At 41.8% G+C, this 17474-nt stretch overlaps 1 long non-coding RNA gene across 3 annotated transcripts; it reads right to left on the minus strand.

Moving 5' to 3' along the window:
* Positions 1 to 410: 410 nt before the first annotated feature.
* Positions 411 to 2356, minus strand: LOC120734650. Of its 3 annotated transcripts, none has more exons than XR_005696071.1 (5): positions 2279 to 2356; positions 1620 to 1776; positions 1355 to 1462; positions 1134 to 1249; positions 411 to 991 (listed from the first exon to the last, which is right to left on the minus strand). It is a non-coding gene; the product is annotated as an uncharacterized LOC120734650 (long non-coding RNA). The 3 variants fall into 3 exon arrangements; XR_005696070.1 differs by having other exon boundaries at positions 1620 to 1771; positions 2279 to 2335; XR_005696069.1 differs by lacking the exon at positions 2279 to 2356 and having other exon boundaries at positions 1620 to 1829.
* Positions 2357 to 17474: the final 15118 nt, after the last annotated feature.

The following is a 17474-nucleotide window of genomic DNA, read 5'->3' on the forward strand; positions in this document are numbered from 1 at the left end:
TTAGATTGTCAGCTGTTTAGTGCTTCTGTACAGTTAGGGTCACGTCTCTATTTCAGAATAATTAATATGCAGAAAACACTAAAAGTTGATTGTCTTCCAATATTCTAACATAATTAGAAAACTTTAAGTTTGTAAGTACATATTATTAGTCCTAATGCCAGCATGATTCTTCATAACTCCTGCTTTGAAATACTGAACTTTAAATTTACCTGATGAAAGATCATTTACAGTGGCACTCTGTCAGGATCATTCGGACTGTAAGATCACTGTATTAATCTGAATCCTTCTGAAAGGTGCTGTGAATGAATGCTGATGCAACTCACTGTGGGAAAGCTGTTAATAAAATGAATCTGTGACACATGCAACACATTCACAGAGGAAGAGGACACAAAGGGAGGACACGCAGAGGCTGTGTTGAAGTCAGAAATCCAAATCTTTATTAAAAAACAGGCGGCGGTAACAAACAGGAAGACAAGCAGTCCATCAAACAGTCTACAGGGTCAAACATACAGAGAATTCAAACAGCAGTAAAAAATAACTGGACACTGAAAAACTTAAAGCAATGTGAGACGCAATAAAAGGAAGCAGCGCAGTATATTCACTGAATTATCATCAATTACAACAGAGAAAAACGACGATTTCTAAGGATTATTTTCTTAAATGCAGTTAGAGTGTGGCTGGTAAAGATGGAAACATACAGAATGTAAACTGTGTGAGTTTGTGAACTTTGTTAGTAACAAATGAGGTAAAAGAGACAAAAACTCAGTATTCACGAATAATTAGAAAGCATCTAAACATTCTGGTCGTGGATTTTTACAGTCTTAGTTCCGCTCGCTGTCATCATTATAATCATCATGATCAATGGCGAGGTCCTGAGGTGGGCGGGGCTGTCTCTGGTGATGTCACCATGAAGGAACAGCATCTGGCACGTGTTGCTGAAACATCCCAGTACACTGGTGTAGTTTCCTCTCCAGCTGTTGGACATGTGACACTTGAACATTAAGGGGAAGAAGAAGAAACAGTGTTAGGTCAGGTGACCACATGGTTTCTAAAGTAACTGACAGGAAGTAACCAGGCCGTTAGAAATGGATGGCATGTGTTTAGAGTTACTGGAGTTGGGTAACTGTACTTACCAAAAGCAGAAGCACACAGATGAAGGATCAGATGCTGAATGTTGCAGGAACATGCTCATGTGCGGTGGTCATTCAGTGCTGCAGGTTAGACAGTCCAAGACTGATATGCTGCCCATCTGAGAGTTTGAAAACACACATGCAAAGATTTATTTTGTGTTCCAGTCAAAGTTGGATGTTCATTTCTGTCCTTTAAAAATGTTTGTGTATTTGAAAGCACTAACATTTAAGGATGACTCTGATCGTCTCCTTTAAAGGGGAGACAAGTGTGTCCACGGATCCACGTCACTTTACCTGGATGATGACTCCTCCCCCCTCACTCAGAAACACTCCTAATATAACCAAGCAAATAAATAATATTGAAGATTTACTTACATCATTTCTACATCATTTTCTCTGCTTTGTCTAACCTCTGCAGAGCCCCTGTCAAGAAAAACATAACTGTAAGCATAAAACAAATCTACATTCATAACACGTCACTGGACAAACCTCGGTCAGCTGATTTCCTCTGTGCAGTGCAGACGAGCATCAGTCAGCGAGTCAGGGTGGTGAGATGGACTGGTGTCCTTTGTGACTCTGCTGGTTCTTCTGAGGAAACACCACCGTCTCTCCACACCGTCACCATCTGTGAGCACAAACTGCTGCTCTGCCAGCATGTAGGAATCACATGTCACACACAGGGGTGAAGAAACATCAGAGCTCAACTTTGGAGACTTTAGATGTAAACAGATCAAAGCAGCTCTTAGTTTCAGCAATCAGACAAACAATGATACCAAACTGATTCTTAATGAATCTTTTTTTTTTTTTTTTTGCCTGTCCCGTTTGGCTCTTTTGCCATCAGAATTATTGTCTAAAGGCAAAGAAAGATGCCCAACGGATTTACTTTACCAAATTGACCATCCCAGCCTTGCCATAATGGTCCATTTGATTCACCTTTTATTGTTTATATGATCATGATGACAGAAAACTGTAAACAGCACTCTGAAGTCTGAAGCTTCTTGTTTCTGTGACCTCAGCACGCTGACACACCTGAACTTACTACATATTTTAAAAAGCGATGATTACAGGGAAGAAACTTCTCTTTTTCATCTGTTTAATCAAACATTTGATGCCTCAGCTGTCTCAGTCCTGTAGCAAATACAACTAACCTGAGGCTTGGATTTGGCAGCAGGAGCCCCTGTACATCCTTCTCGGCAGCACACATGTGGGGCCCATTTAATCCCACTTCTGTGCAGGGAGCTCATAAAATATAAAAGCAGAATTCAAAGAGCTTTTAATAACTCAACACGATGCTTCAAAGTTAAAGGAGCTGGACTGATGTTCGTGCACATCAGAAACTTCAAATATACAAACTTTTTTTTATAAAAAGGTAGCAGGAGGTCAAAGGTCAGAGCTCCTGTGTGTCTGAGGGCGGCTTCACGCTGGAGAAGGATGAAGGAGTCTGACCTGAGCCAGTGTTTGACATGAACACATCAGCACTGCTGTCAGTGAGCCTAACGACAGCCGTTAGCATCATTTCAGTGTTTCGGTGATAAAAACACTTCCTGTCACTGTGGTGGTCACAGTGACATCATGCAGTTTGTGTTTTGACCTCCAGAAAAGCAGCAGACATAAATCACCTTTGGACAACCTGCCAGAGATTTGGGAGTTTCCCACGTGCACCTGAATGCAGCACTGACAGTTTCTAACGGTAACATTACACAACCCTGTGGGTGTTTCCTTCCTGCTCAAACTTTACTTTCTCTTTCCTGAACTACCCGTTTCTGCTGACTGATCGTCTCCGTGTGAAGCTCCGTGTGAAGCTCCGTGTGAAGGTAACCTTAGCAGTCTCTAATGTTTCCTGGCTAACATCAGCTGTGTGCAGCTTAGTTCCAGCACCAACAGCACACATCTGCCGCTCCATAGTTCACGGTAACGGACTCACAGCTGGACCAACAGGCTGTTGGTTAAGGACGTGTGCTAAACACACATCCTTCTTTCAGTGTGGGCGTGACTTTGTCTTAAAACACACATTTAATGTCCTGTTTGTAGTTCGAAGGAAAAACGACTCCATGATGAGTCAGTTTGAATGTTTTCAGTGATGATCTGTAGAAAAATAGCAGTGAAGACTTTTTCAGTACAGGGTGAAGTTTGTGGTTCAGGTTTTAGCAGCTCTGCAAGTGGAAGGTTTGAATCCTGTTTTAAGGACTGATGTAAATTTCTTGCCGATGGGCAATGTTCCCTCTAAGCTGCGCGCGTGCGCAATTGCGCACTGCTGGCACGGTCTCTGCGTTGCGCACAAAAAAGAAAAAATCTAACCTGAATTGAAATTAAAATGAATACTTTAACAATCATGTTTTGCAGTGTTAGTCAGTGACTGTCACGGTCTGCAGAGGCAGGCCGTGCGGTGGTGTGTGTAATGGACCCAGGAGCGTACACAAGTGAGTAGACGGGAGTGAGTTTAACAGAAAGCGAGCCTTTAATATGACTGAAGACCAGGAATACAAACACAGCAGGGATAGCGTGGCTAAACTATAACTAAACTGGGAAAACTAATACTGTGACAAACTAAGAGAACTCTGAGACGAAGATGATCACAAAAGACTGATCGTGAAAACATGGGGGTGAGAACACAGACGACGCGACACAGACTACATGAAACACAGAGACTAAATACACAAGAGGGATGATCAGGGGAAGTTGCCACACATGGGAACACAGCTGACACAGATAAACAAGACATGGCAGGAGTAAACAACACTGACGGGAGACTGTCAAAGTAAAACAGGAAGTACACAGAGGTGCAAACAGGAGGAGAGAGAGAGCACAGGCATAGTGGGCTGGGGAAACATGGAATGAAACATAAGGAGAGACGAAGGCTCACAGATACACAGAGGGGCACACAGGGGGTGAGAGTCACAAAGGGAAAGCACTCAGGGAACACCACAACAGGGCAACTCAGGAAACAGAGCCTAAACAGGGAACTGAAATACAAAGATACATAAAACTAAGAATACTGGGCCAACATGGCCCAGGACCATGACAGTGACTGACTGCTCCTGTATGGGATTAGAACGATGCCACCTTATCCCGTAGTCCAGCCAATGATGCAATTCACATTCATATATACGCAGTAGTGATGTGTCGGTCGCGAACGAAATGTGTCAGAGCCGGGTCTTTGACGTGAACGACGCGAGCCGGTGTTGTGCTTTGCGCTGGGCAGAGGGGGGAGGGGCGGTAGTTACAGTCAGTACCACAGGAACAGAGCGGGAGGGAGAGAGAGAGAGAGAGAGCCAGGGACAACAACATCACATTGGAAAGGTATAGTAATCATCCACAACTATTTTCAGTTGCAGATGATGGGGTTTCCGTCTCTTTTTAGAGAACCGGCTCTTCAGGTTGTTTTGTTGCTTTAATTAATTTATTATTAACAATAATATAAAAGTATGCACAAAAGGAATTATAATGTAGAAAAAAAGAAGTCGGTTGTATTTATATATGTTTATATATAAATATATGCGGTGGCCCCTAGAGACAAAACACGTACAAGCTGCAAAACACATTTCTAGCATGAACTGAACTTCCAAAACAGAGCTACTAGATCACTTAAATTACACAATTGAAAGCATGTGTGTATTCTTTGTGTATTTGTACACAGGCACTCATATATATTCAAATAAGTTAAAAACAATGTTAATTTACCTGTTACTACCACACACCAAATCTGGTTGTTGGTACTTGCTGGCTTGTGTAGCCACGAGGTAACAAAAGCTCAACACTGCCCCCTAGCATCCTGGAGCACTGCTGTTGTGTTTTGTACGTGCTTCTGAGTTGCTGATGGGTTCCTGTTGTCTAAAGGTTGTTGCTCCTCACAGATCACAGTGTTTTCAGCCTTTGGTCAGTTTTTGCTGTCAGAACTTTCTTGATGTGATAGATGTGCAGCTGCAAACATCTGGAGTTGGTGGGGATGGGTTGAAATATTAACATATGATCAGCAGCTGAGCTGAACAGCTGATTTCCTCTCAGTGTTTCAGGATTCAGAGACTTGTGGAGACTTCTGATCACTTCCTGTTTAAAATGTTCGACTTTAACCCTTTGTGTGAAATGAAGCTGCTGACTTCAGAGAGGGTTCAGCCTTCACAGTGAATAAAAGAGGAAAGACATGAATGTTCCTGTGCTCCCTCAGACATTTGATTACACTCAGACAAACAGCAGCTTCACTGCATTTAGTTCATGTTTGTCTGTTCAGACACAATCGCTGTTGTGTTTTAGTGTCTCTGCTGGAACTACACAAAACTCCTTCATTGACCCAACACTGAGAGAGGCCCTGCAGCTGAGAAAGTACCAGAACACAAAGAGAAGGAAAGACGTGTTTTCAGGAGCTCAGAAGGAACCATTTCAGTTTCTTTCCACTCGAGCAAAAGTTCAGCAAAGCAAACATTTAAAGATCAGAAAAGATCAAATCTGTCAGATGTTAAATAAACAGGAAGATGACCGTTGACCAGAGCAGGAAGAAGACGACAGTCTGAGGTTTCACTGTTTTATACTGCACCTCACACTAAACAGCTAACAGTCACATGACTGTGACCACAGGAAGTTGATGAAACCACCTCCTCTGTTACCAAGCAGAAAACATGAACACACTCAGCAAACAATGATGACTATGAAGTTCTTAAAGTGAAATAAAAAAAAACCAACTAAAAAACTGTTAAACTTGTAACTGTTTAAAGAAGAAAGCTGAGACTTACTTCAGTCGCATGATGCTCCTCTTTTTTCCTCCTCTCTTTTTTTAGACATGAGGTCACATGACAACTGTTAATGAGTGGGAGGGGCAGCGTCCCGCCGCCTCAGTAAAACTGCCCTCCTGGCCAACAGGGAACAAATCAGTGAGGATCAGTTTTGCATCAATTACAACCAGGCCCAGGCCGTATCATAGCGTTCACGGTAACACCGGAATAATGTTGGGCAACGATAAGAAAATGAAATATGGCGATAGAATATGAGTAACACGCGCATGCGCAGTGCCTTTGTTTTCATACGCACATGGCGGTGACGGAGAACGAGAAGGGCGAAAGCGGATCGTTGAATGAAACGATGAACCAGAACTGGTTTGTAAAAATGCTGCAGCTTCACTGGTGTGGAACTGGTTTAGCTTTACCATCAGATACACAACAAAGCACATGTTTTTGTAAAGCCTGCAAGCGGGCCGTCGTTATTACCGTACAGATTTTATGTCGTACACGCCGCTCAAAAATCTGTCAAGAATGTTTTAGTACGACTTTGCTAAGTTACGGAGCATTACAGCTATCGCAGGCTGGAGCCTCGCGGAGTGATACGTACGGTGCTTCAACATAATATTACATGCACATAAAAAAACAGCTGCTTGTTCAAGTGAAAATCAGTGATGTTTTTTTGGAATAATAAAGTTGTGGAGTTGTAAAGCATTTTGTGTCGCGTCAGTTATATCGTTATTGCAAATTTTCAAACATTTATCATGATAAATATTTTTGGCCATATTGCTCTGCCCTAATTACAACATGGAGTGAGTTCAGTATGGATACGAGAGCATCTGGATTTTGAAAAGTGGGCTGTATGCACCACTTTGAACTGGATTAAACAGTGGAGAGCACATAATGATGTTGTGTTGACATGTGTGAGTATACAGGCCCATGTCATGTCCAAGTCTTCTTCCCATAATGTTTTGCGTTTGGCTCAAGAGGCACTCTATTGGTTGGATTCAATTGTTGGATAGTTCCTAATAGTGTAGGCTGGTGGAGGCGGGGGGCTTGAGTCTGATACCTGGGAACAAATAAAGTGCCTGGCTTGCAAGTATCTTAAAGTGTGTGATACTGGTTGACTGTATTTATTACCAAGTTGTGCAAATGACACCAGAAGCTAGAAGAAGGGTTCATCCAGCCTGTTTTACATTCTGGTGGAATTTCAAGAATGTTAAGTTTAGCTAGAAAGTCATTAATTGCATTGCAGTCAGTTTGTGACTCTGAGGTGTAAAGCTTTTAAATCTGGCCACTGATATAGTCCTTAAAATAATCCCATACAACAAGGCTGGAAGTCTCTGGAGAGGGGCTAGTGGCAAAGTAAAACCTTATCATGCTGGATAAACTTTACAAACTTGTCTCTTTTCTTTTCCTGTCCCGTTTGGTTCTTTAACCGTCAGATCTGTTGTCTGAAGACCAACAAGGAGACCCGATGGATGCCTTGCCGTATTGGTCCATTTGATCGACCTTTGTTGTTATTATTTATTTTATTTTATTTTCAGTTGTTACAGACGGGACAGACATGAGTGAGGGATAGGAAAGGGAGAAAGAAAGAGGAAGGAAAAGAAAAACAGGAGGGAAGAGTGACAGTGAGAGAGGAAACTTATAAAGAGAAAGAAGGGAAAAAAAATCTCCTGGATCAGCTGTTGAGAGAAAAAGAAGAGAAAACAAGGAAAAAAACAGAGCAACATACTAAACACAACACCATCACGTTAATCTAGCTAAGTGTAAACAGCAGTAAATACTAAATATTGAATGTTGTTGTGTAGCAAACAGGACCGACAGCACACAATGTGCTTGGAAATAGCAGCCAATAGAAGTGTAGTTTATGTCTATGAACAGACATGAACAAACTTCTGACAGAAGGGTTGAATTGAAACGCCGTTGTGCAGCTTTTGCAGTAAGATGTGGAAGAGACGGAGTAAGTGGGGCATGATCTGAAATAACTATGCTATCGTAGGCACAGCAGTGGACCTGCTACAGATAATTAATGTAATGTATGGTGCACGAGTGAGAAGTAGAAGTCTCTCTTGTGAGGATTTAAGGTACACTAAACATCACACATTCCATATTCAGATAGAAAGATGTCGTCACAGCTTAGTAATAATGCTTTGTGAGGCTTCTGGAGTCTTTGGGAGCCTCTTAAAGCCTCGCCTGTAGAACATAATGTTCGCCCGTTGATTAAAGACCTCAGGATTGTAGTCTTCCACACTACAGATTGTTGCGCCTCAGCAGGTGAATCTCCTGCTCCTCCAGGCCCTCAAATGATGAGGTCCTCGGTCTGGTATCGATGGAGACGAAAGATCACCGGGCAGGGCGGGTGGCCCACGGGCAGCTTAGCTGCAAAGGAGCAATGTTTTCTATCGAGCTCAGGTGGAGATGGAAGCAAGTCTTTGCGCAGTAACTCACAGAGAAGGTTAGAAAGGAAATGAGGGGGGCGCCCATTCTCAGTGTCTTCAGGTGATCCGAGGATCTGAGGTAACTTTTATGCTACAATAAGCATAAAAGTTACTGTACGGCTATCATTTGTTAACATGACGCTTGTTCCTATACATGTAGTACATTTATTACCAACCCGCTGGTCATTCAACATGACTTCTGAGGTCTTAATCCAGCTCAAGATGCTGTAGATTCCCAACAGTAACAAGCTGGCAAAACGTAGTTCTATTAATCTGCACTCGATTACTCTGGAACTGGATGTAAGTCCCGAAAAACTGAATTGTTGAACTGAAACTGAAATTAGTCGAGAGCTACATTTTTAAAGGATAAAATACAGTTTCAGAGCAAATGAATTCATTTTCAAAATATAAAATTCAATTTTAATTTAGTGACTATCAAACAAATATAATGAATTTCAAATTATGCGAATTCAAATTCAGTTTTAAAAAGCATTGATTCAAGTTACAATTCAGATTCAATCTGAGCAATTCAAATTTAACTTCTTCAAATTCAGTTTCTGATGGCACAAAGTTCTGCCCACAGTTGATGTTTGTGTATTCTCTGTAACACCTGACACTGATTATCTAAAGAGGATTTTAATTTTTACAACAACCAGCGAATGTCTTAATGTGGGGGTGTGACTGGGTGAGGGAAAGACTCTACAATACTACAAGTAAAACAGAGAAAACCCAACAACTCTTCGTAATATTCTGCTGCCTGCAGACATGCATTTACTATGATTATTATGATTGGGTGATTTGGAGGCTGAAATCAGCTCTGTGACACTTCTCGCAGTGAACTGATGAAAGCAGTTTGTGACAGAGGAAACTGTCTGGCTGATTCTCAGAGATGATATTTGGACATGTACTCTGTTACTCTGAGGTGTGCTGCTGTAAACGATTGTGTATTTTATTCTTTCCATACGTGCCAGTGCAACTCCGACTCAGTTTGATCGTCTGTCTCTGAACATTTACAGTTTTTATCAAATGAAAGTGTAGGAGCCATATGAGTTGTTTCCGTCTGACTAAGTGGGTTGGTTTAAATGGACTCACTGTATTGGTGCATGGGTGTGGGGCGTGTCTCATGGGTGTGGTATAAGGTAAATGTGGTTGCACTCACTTGTTCACAGCACCTGATGTGATGAGCAGAAGGTAGGGTGAGCATGAGGCAAAACTTTCTGTTGACCGCAACATACCGCAACATACATGATCGTAATATTATCGCAATATGAATGCAAATTGAACACAACGTGATCGCAATTGATATCAGCTTGAATGATTGTGATATATTTGGACTGTAACTTGATGGTGTTTGTATTTGTGCACTAATTGATGCCATAGATCAGTTTGTAATTTTGACATAGTAGCTAGTGCAGTTATTCGTAAGTTGCAGTTATTTGCTTGTGCCGTCTGTGCGTTTGTTTAGTAGTTAATCCTATGTGCCGATGTATATATTGGACGGTTGCATGTGGAAATAAAGAAGCAAATGATACAGAAGTGTATGGTATGCGTTTCTTGTTGCGCATCATCAGGGTCCTCATGTTTAGCCTGCCGCGGCCATTGGTTGGAGTAGCCGCAACAAATTGTCAACAGAAAGTGCTCTTTTTAGGTTTTATTGGATTATTTATAAAGAGCCGAGTTTTATTGATGATAGTTTTGTAGTTTGCTGTTGCCTTTTACCACCCGCTTTTAGATTAAGCCTTTGGCTACACGAGCACATTTTGTTCAGGAGTTTTTGTTCCCCTGTTAGGTTTTAGCAGTACAGCTGCATAAGGCGTTGTACTGATTTGCTTTCTAGTTTTTGTGCATTAGGCGGCTGAAGCCATTGGCTTGGGAGTACCGCCGCAGTTTGTGTTTAAGACAGTTTGTCTTCCTCACAGCTGACGGTATGGAGGTACATAAATACCCACCGCTAGTATGTACGGAAGACTAGGTTAAGTAAGTTAGGTTTAATAGGCAGTTAGTGGGGGATATTGCTCCTGTCAATTGTGTATGGCCAGGGTTTATGAAGTGAATGTCATCATGTTGATGCTTTGGAATGAAGCTGGGTGGCATAGGTGCAGTTCAGCGTTTGGATTTTTTTGTAATATTTTAAAGAAAAATGGAGACACACCAATTAATACAATGTGGTGATGTGGATGGAAAGAAAAGACAGCCGAAACCGACTGCTAAGGCTTTGGAGAATCAGATTGAAAGGCTGCAAACAGAACGTCACACTAAGATTAATAAAATTAAAAAGGTCATAAAAATTATTAAAGAGTTAAAGCAATCTGAGGATAATGTTTCCACTGTTCAGACTCAGTTAGAGAATTTGTCTGTGTTGCTTAAAGAGGCGACTCATCTGCATGAAACCTTGCTTCCTTTGCTTCCTCAAGAAGAGCAAGAAAAACAAACTGCTTGGTTCATAAGTGTGCGAGCACATAATACTGAGTTTATGGAAGAAATAAAGAAATGGCTTCATGATGCAAAGGGAAACCCTCAGAGCAAAAAATCAGGTGTCTGAGCTTGATTTGCCACATTTAAATCCACCTGGTGTTGAGTCTTCTGATCCATTACCTGCTGGAAATGGTTCTGGTGCTTCTAGGCACACCGGGAATGTTGGTAAAGGTGCTGCGATAGATGATGTTAAACCAAGTGATAGCATCTCTAATGTTGGAAATAAAAGTTGTAGGAAAAGCAAATCATCAATCAGTTGCTCAATGGTTTCATCTGCCTTGTCAGCACGCATAATGGCAGAAGCTGACATGGCTGCCCTTCTTGTTCGACAGAGGTTGTTGAAAGAAAAGCATGCTTTGGAAGAACAAGAAATACAGCTTAAGAAAAGAAAGGAGCTGCTTGACTTGGAAACTGAAATAGCAGCCTCAGCAGCAAAGGTGAATGTTTTAAAAACTTCTGAAATGTCCCGAGTCTCAAGTGCTGCTAATGTTAAATCTGATGGAATGAATTCGTATTTAGAACGAGAGCAGGGGCGTTTAGCCGTTTTAAATCCTAATGCTCCGACGTTCAAACCTGTGTTACCAGAACAACCATATCAGGGTGTTGATGCAAGTGATCATCAAGCACAGGTATTGGATGTAAGGCCCAAGGTTAAAAATACTTTTCAACCCAAGGTCGTTTCATTGGAAAGGGCAGAGACTAAGTTACATCAAGTATTTCCAGGTGCAGTTTCAACTACTCAGATGATTTCGCAGTCTCACGCACAATCAAAACCTCTCACACATACAGTGCAAGGTGGTGAGGGTCATGATCATTTAGTCACAGTTTTGAAGAAACAAAATGAAATTACAACTTTATTAGCTGAGCAGCAGTCTCTGTTTTTGTTACCAAGACGTGACATTCAGTTACTCAACAGCTCAATTACTTCTTAAAACAGAATAACTGCTACGATGCCTTCCAGTCAGGTTTTAGACAGAACCACAGCACTGAAACCGCTCTGACAAAAGTGTTTAATGACATATGTCTGAACACAGACAGTGGAAAAATGTCAGTCCTAGTTTTGCTGGATCTCAGTGCAGCATTTGATACAGTTGACCACAACATATTACTCAAATGACTGGAGAACTGGGCAGGTCTTTCAGGAACTGTACTAAACTGGTTCAAATCATACTTAGAAAACAGGAAATACTTTGTATCAATAGGTAACTTCACATCTGAGCAGACAAGTATCACATGTGGAGTTCCCCAAGGTTCCATCTTGGGACCCCCTCTGTTTAACATTTACATGCTCCCACTGGCACAGATTATAAAGAACAACAAAATAAACTACCACAGCTATGCAGATGACACACAAATATATATCACAATGTCACCAGGAGACCGAGGCCCTGTACAGGCTCTTGGTAAATGCATTGAGGAAATTAATGACTGGTTGTGCCACAATTTTCTCCAACTAAACAAAAACAAAACTGAAGTAATAGTCTTTGGCGCCAAAGAAAAACGATTACAGGTCACCAGAGAACTTCAATCTATACATCTAAAAACCACAAACCAGGCGAGAAATTTGGGTGTAGTGATGGATGCAGACCTAATCTTAGAAAAACACATTAAGACAATAACAAAGTCAGCTTACTATCACCTCAAGAATATTTCAAGGATAAAAGATCTGATGTCTCAACAGGACCTGGAAAAACTAGTCCATGCATTCATCTTTAGTAGGCTTGATTACTGTAACAGCATCTTTACAGGTCTACCTAAAAAAATCAGTCAGACAACTACAGCTCATTCAGAACTCTGCTGCTCGAGTCCTCACTAAGACCAAAAAAGTGGACCACATCAGTCCAGCTCTGAGGTCTTTACACTGGCTGCCTGTCCGTCAGAGGATAGACTTTAAAGTTCTGATGCTGGCCTATAAAGCTCTGAATGGTTTAGGACCAAAATAAATCAGTGACCTCCTGACCCAGTATGAACCATCCAGATCCCTCAGGTCATCTGGATCCGGTCTTTTATCAGTTCCCAGAGTCAGAACCAGACACGGAGAAGCTGCATTCAGCTTTTATGCTCCTTATATCTGGAACAAACTCCCAGAAAGCCTCAGATCAGCTGAAACACTCAGTTTATTTAAATCCAGGTTGAAGACTCACCTATTCTCAGCTGCATTTGAATAAAGCACCAAATCCACACTTTAAGCTTAAATTTCAAAACTTACACTAACTACTGATCTTATCTATTTCTGATTTTATCTGTTTTGATTTTATATACTGTTTTGTTTGTTTGTTTGTTTGTTAAGTGGGATTAGAGCTCTGGGTAGCTCCCCAGCTGGGTCTAGACTGGGTCTAGAGAGTATTTTAAATTCAGCGAATTTAAAATAGAAAGTAGCTCGTCCACAGAAGGACTGGTAGCTCCCCTTACGATAAGGGTTCAGATCGCGCGAACAGGTGTGGGATTAGAGCTCTGGGTAGCTCCCCAACTGGGTCTAGACTGGGTCTAGAGAGTACTTTAAATTCAGGGAATTTAAAATAGAAAGTAGCTCGTCCACAGAAGGACTGGTAGCTCCCCTTACGATAAGGGTTCAGATCGCGTGAACAGGTGTGAAATGTGTGTGTTTAGTTAGTTTGTTTGTTTGCTTGTTTTAATCAATTTTAAATCATGCTTTTTATTTGTTTTTGTTTCTAATGTCTCTGTAAAGCACTTTGAATCACCTTGTTGTTGAATTGTGCTATACAAATAAATTTGCCTTGCCTTGCCTTTGCCTTATTTGATGGCGATCCTTTACAATATCAAACATTTATGAGAGCTTTTGAGCACATGGTGGAGAGTCAAGCTCACAGTGCTAAGGATTGTTTATATTTTCTCGAGCAATACACTAGAGGCCATCCGAGAGAAATGGTCAGAAGCTGTCAGTATATGCCTGCTGAGTATGGATATGCTAAAGCTAAATCTTTGCTCCAAGAGAACTTTGGCAATTCGCTGAAAATTGCTGCTGCCTACATTGAAAGGGTCAATAAATGGCCATCTATAAAATCTGATGATGTGAAGGCTTTGCAGGAATATGGGTTTTTATTAAGGCAATGTTGCAATGCAATGGGAGACATTGAGTCCTTGCATGAGTTGGATGTCTCTGCTAATATGCAAGCAGTTATAAAAAAGTTGCCTTACAAGCTCAGGGATAAGTGGAGAAATGTTGCCTGCGATTTGCAGGAGAGATTTCAACGTAAAGTGTCTTTTTGCGATGTTGTTGAGTTTGTTGAAAGGCAAGTTAAGATTGCAAGTGATCCATTGTTTGGAGATATACAGGATCCTCCGACAGCCACCAGAAAAGATGCGAGGAATAGTAAGTCTCAGTTTTACCCTAAGGCTAAGCGGAGTAGTTTTGCTACTACAGTGGCCAAGGTGGAAGGGAAGATTGAGCCAGCATTGAGGCGAGAGAGTGGTTCAGTTGTGACCAAGGCCTGCTTGTTTTGTGGAGCAGGGCATATGTTGGAGTTGTGTCCTTCATATGAAAGAAAGTTACACTGTGAAAGATTATCTTTTTTGAAAGAGAATGGTGTGTGTTTTGGTTGTCTGCGCATTGGGCACAGAAGCAGAGACTGTGGGGAAACGTCTCTTGTGTAAAGTCTGTAATCAGAAACACCCCACACTCTTACATATTCACTCCAAGCAGAGGGAAAGTGTTGCAGTGCAAACTATAGGAGGGAGAGAACCACCAGATGAAGGTCCTTCATGTGCTGTGCAAAGCAGTGGTGTTACTGGGGCCGGTGAGCAAAATAGTGCTCTGTCCATAATACCAGTTAGAGTGAAGTCCAAGAAAGGTAATCAGTCACTGATAACCTATGCTTTTCTAGATCCTGGGAGCTCAGCTTCATTTTGTACTGAAGGGCTCATGAATAGGCTGAATCTTTCAGGAAGGAAAGCTGGCATTCTTTTGCGGACAATGGGTCAGGAGAAAATGGTCAGTAGCTATGTGGTTTCAGATGTGGAAGTAGCTGGTTTGGATTTAGATCACTACTGTGACTTGCCTGACTTATTTACTCAGAAAAGCATGCCTGTTCATCAACGTAATATTCCCCGACAGGAAGATCTCGATAGATGGCCACATTTGCACCATATTAAGATACTGGAGATAAATTCCGGGGTAGACCTGTTGATCGGGACCAATGTGCCCAAGGCTTTAGAGCCATGGGAGGTTGTTAGAAGTCAGTACGGAGGTCCCTATGCAGTAAAAACTATGCTGGGTTGGACGGTGAATGGTCCTCTCAGAGAGGATCGTAAGACTGACATTTTTGATGTGAGTGTCAATAGGATTTCCGTGTCAAGGTTGGATGAGCTGTGGGAAGGTCAAATGAAGACTGACTTTCCAGAATGCATTCAGGATGAGCAATTTGCTTTGTCTAGAGAAGATCAGCAGTTTATGAAGTCAGTGATGGATTCTGTTAAGTTGGTTAATGGTCATTACACCATTGGTTTACCTTTTAGGTGCAATCGGGTAAAAATGTCAAATAATAGGAAGGCTGTAGAACAGCGAGCTATGAGCCTTAAACAGATGTTTGTCAAGGATGATTCCTGGTTGTCAGGGCCAAAGTTTCTTACTGAACCAGAAATTAATTGGCCAGTGAACCTTGATTTTGGGAAGATCTCTTCGAATGATCCAGAGATTAAAATGGCCAATTTAGTTAATGCTGTTGATGCAAATGAATACAAGAGTGCATTAATCAGGGACATCAAGAAGGCCTACAGAAAGCTGGCTTTGCAGTTACACCCCGACAGAAACCAAGACGACCCGCAAGCCCTGGACAAGTTCGCAGACTTGGGGGCAGCCTATGAGGTCCTCTCAGATAAGGAGAAAAGGAAACAGTATGACATGTATGGAGAGTACAGGCTCAAAGAGGGTCACCACAGCTCTCACAGTGATATCTTCTCCAGTTTCTTTGGTGACTTTGGGTTCATGTTTGGTGGCAACCGACAGCAACAGGACAGGAATATTCCCAGAGGAAATGACATAATACTGGACCAGGAGATTACACTGGAAGAAGTGTACTCTGTGAACTTTGTGGGTGGCAAACGTGCGTTGAAAGAGGCAGTGGAAGGATGGAATCAGGCACAGATTCATGAGACGCTGCTGCAAAAGGGCATAAAGTGGATCTTTAATCCTCCTGCTGGTTCCCATCATGGCGGTGTTTGGGAACGTCTCATAAGGTCTGTTAGGAAGGTGTTAAATTCCATTTTGAAAGTGCAGAGTTTGGACGAAGAAGGCCTTTGTACAGTTCTTTGTGAGGCAGAGGCTATTGTGAACAGTAGGCCAATAACTAAAGCCTCTACTGATCCTAATGATTTGGAGGCCTTGACTCCTAACCATCTGTTGCTGCTTAAGACCAAGCCATTGATACCACCAGGAGTGTTTCAGAAGGGGGACGTGTATGGACGACGTCGATGGAGGCAAGTACAGTACATGTCTGACCTGTTCTGGAAGCGCTGGGTTAAGGAGTACCTGCCCCAGCTTCAAGAGCGTCAGAAGTGGCAGAGAATCGGACGGAACTTCATTCCTGGGGATGTGGTTATCGTTGTCGATGATTCTGCGCCTCGTAACTCTTGGGTGACTGGAAGGATTGTGGAAGCAATTTCTGACAGTAAAGGACTTGTACGTCGGGTTCGTGTTAAGACAAAGACTGGTTGTTTGGACAGGCCGATCACTAAAGTGTGTCTTCTACAGGAAACAGAAGAGTCATGAAAATTGACTTTTTTCAAATATCTATTTGCATTAATGTATATTTATTTATTTGGAATTGAAATTGTATCTTTGAATGTTTGATAAAAGATTGATCATGTTTATTAGTATGTCTCCTACATGGTAAGTATGATGTAATTATTGCTCTAAAATAATTAGGGGCCGGTATGTAGGAGCCATATGAGTTGTTTCCGTCTGTCTAAGTGGGTTGGTTTAAATGGACTCACTGTATTGGTGCATGGGTGTGGGGCGTGTCTCATGGGTGTGGTATAAGGTAAATGTGGTTGCACTCACTTGTTCACAGCACCTGATGTGATGAGCAGAAGGTAGGGTGAGCACGAGGCAAAACTTTCTGTTGACCGCAACATACCGCAACATACATGATCGTAATATTATCGCAATATGAATGCAAATTGAACACAACGTGATCGCAATTGATATCAGCTTGAATGATTGTGATATATTTGGACTGTAACTTGATGGTGTTTGTATTTGTGCACTAATTGATGCCATAGATCAGTTTGTAATTTTGACATAGTAGCTAGTGCAGTTATTCGTAAGTTGCAGTTATTTGCTTGTGCCGTCTGTGCGTTTGTTTAGTAGTTAATCCTGTGTGTGTGTGTGTGTGTGTGTGTGTGTGTGTGTGTGTGTATATAGTGTGTGTGTGTGTGTGTGTGTGTGTGTGTGTGTGTGTATGTGTGTATATATATAGTGTGTGTGTGTGTGTGTATATATAGTGTGTGTGTGTGTACATACATACATACATACATACATACATACATACATACATATGTGTGTGGAAATAAAGAAGCAAATGATACAGAAGTGTATGGTATGCGTTTATTGTTGCGCGTCATCAGGGTCCTCATGTTTAGCCTGCCGCGGCCATTGGTTGGAGTAGCCGCAACAAAAAGGAAACAGGAAACACAGTGCAGTGAACGCTCTGCACAAGAACAACATTCAGTTTATTTCTGTAATGTGAACGTTATTT

Source organism: Simochromis diagramma, unplaced genomic scaffold (assembly GCF_900408965.1).
Source record: "Simochromis diagramma unplaced genomic scaffold, fSimDia1.1 OVJJ01000571.1, whole genome shotgun sequence".
Lineage (NCBI taxonomy): Eukaryota > Metazoa > Chordata > Actinopteri > Cichliformes > Cichlidae > Simochromis > Simochromis diagramma.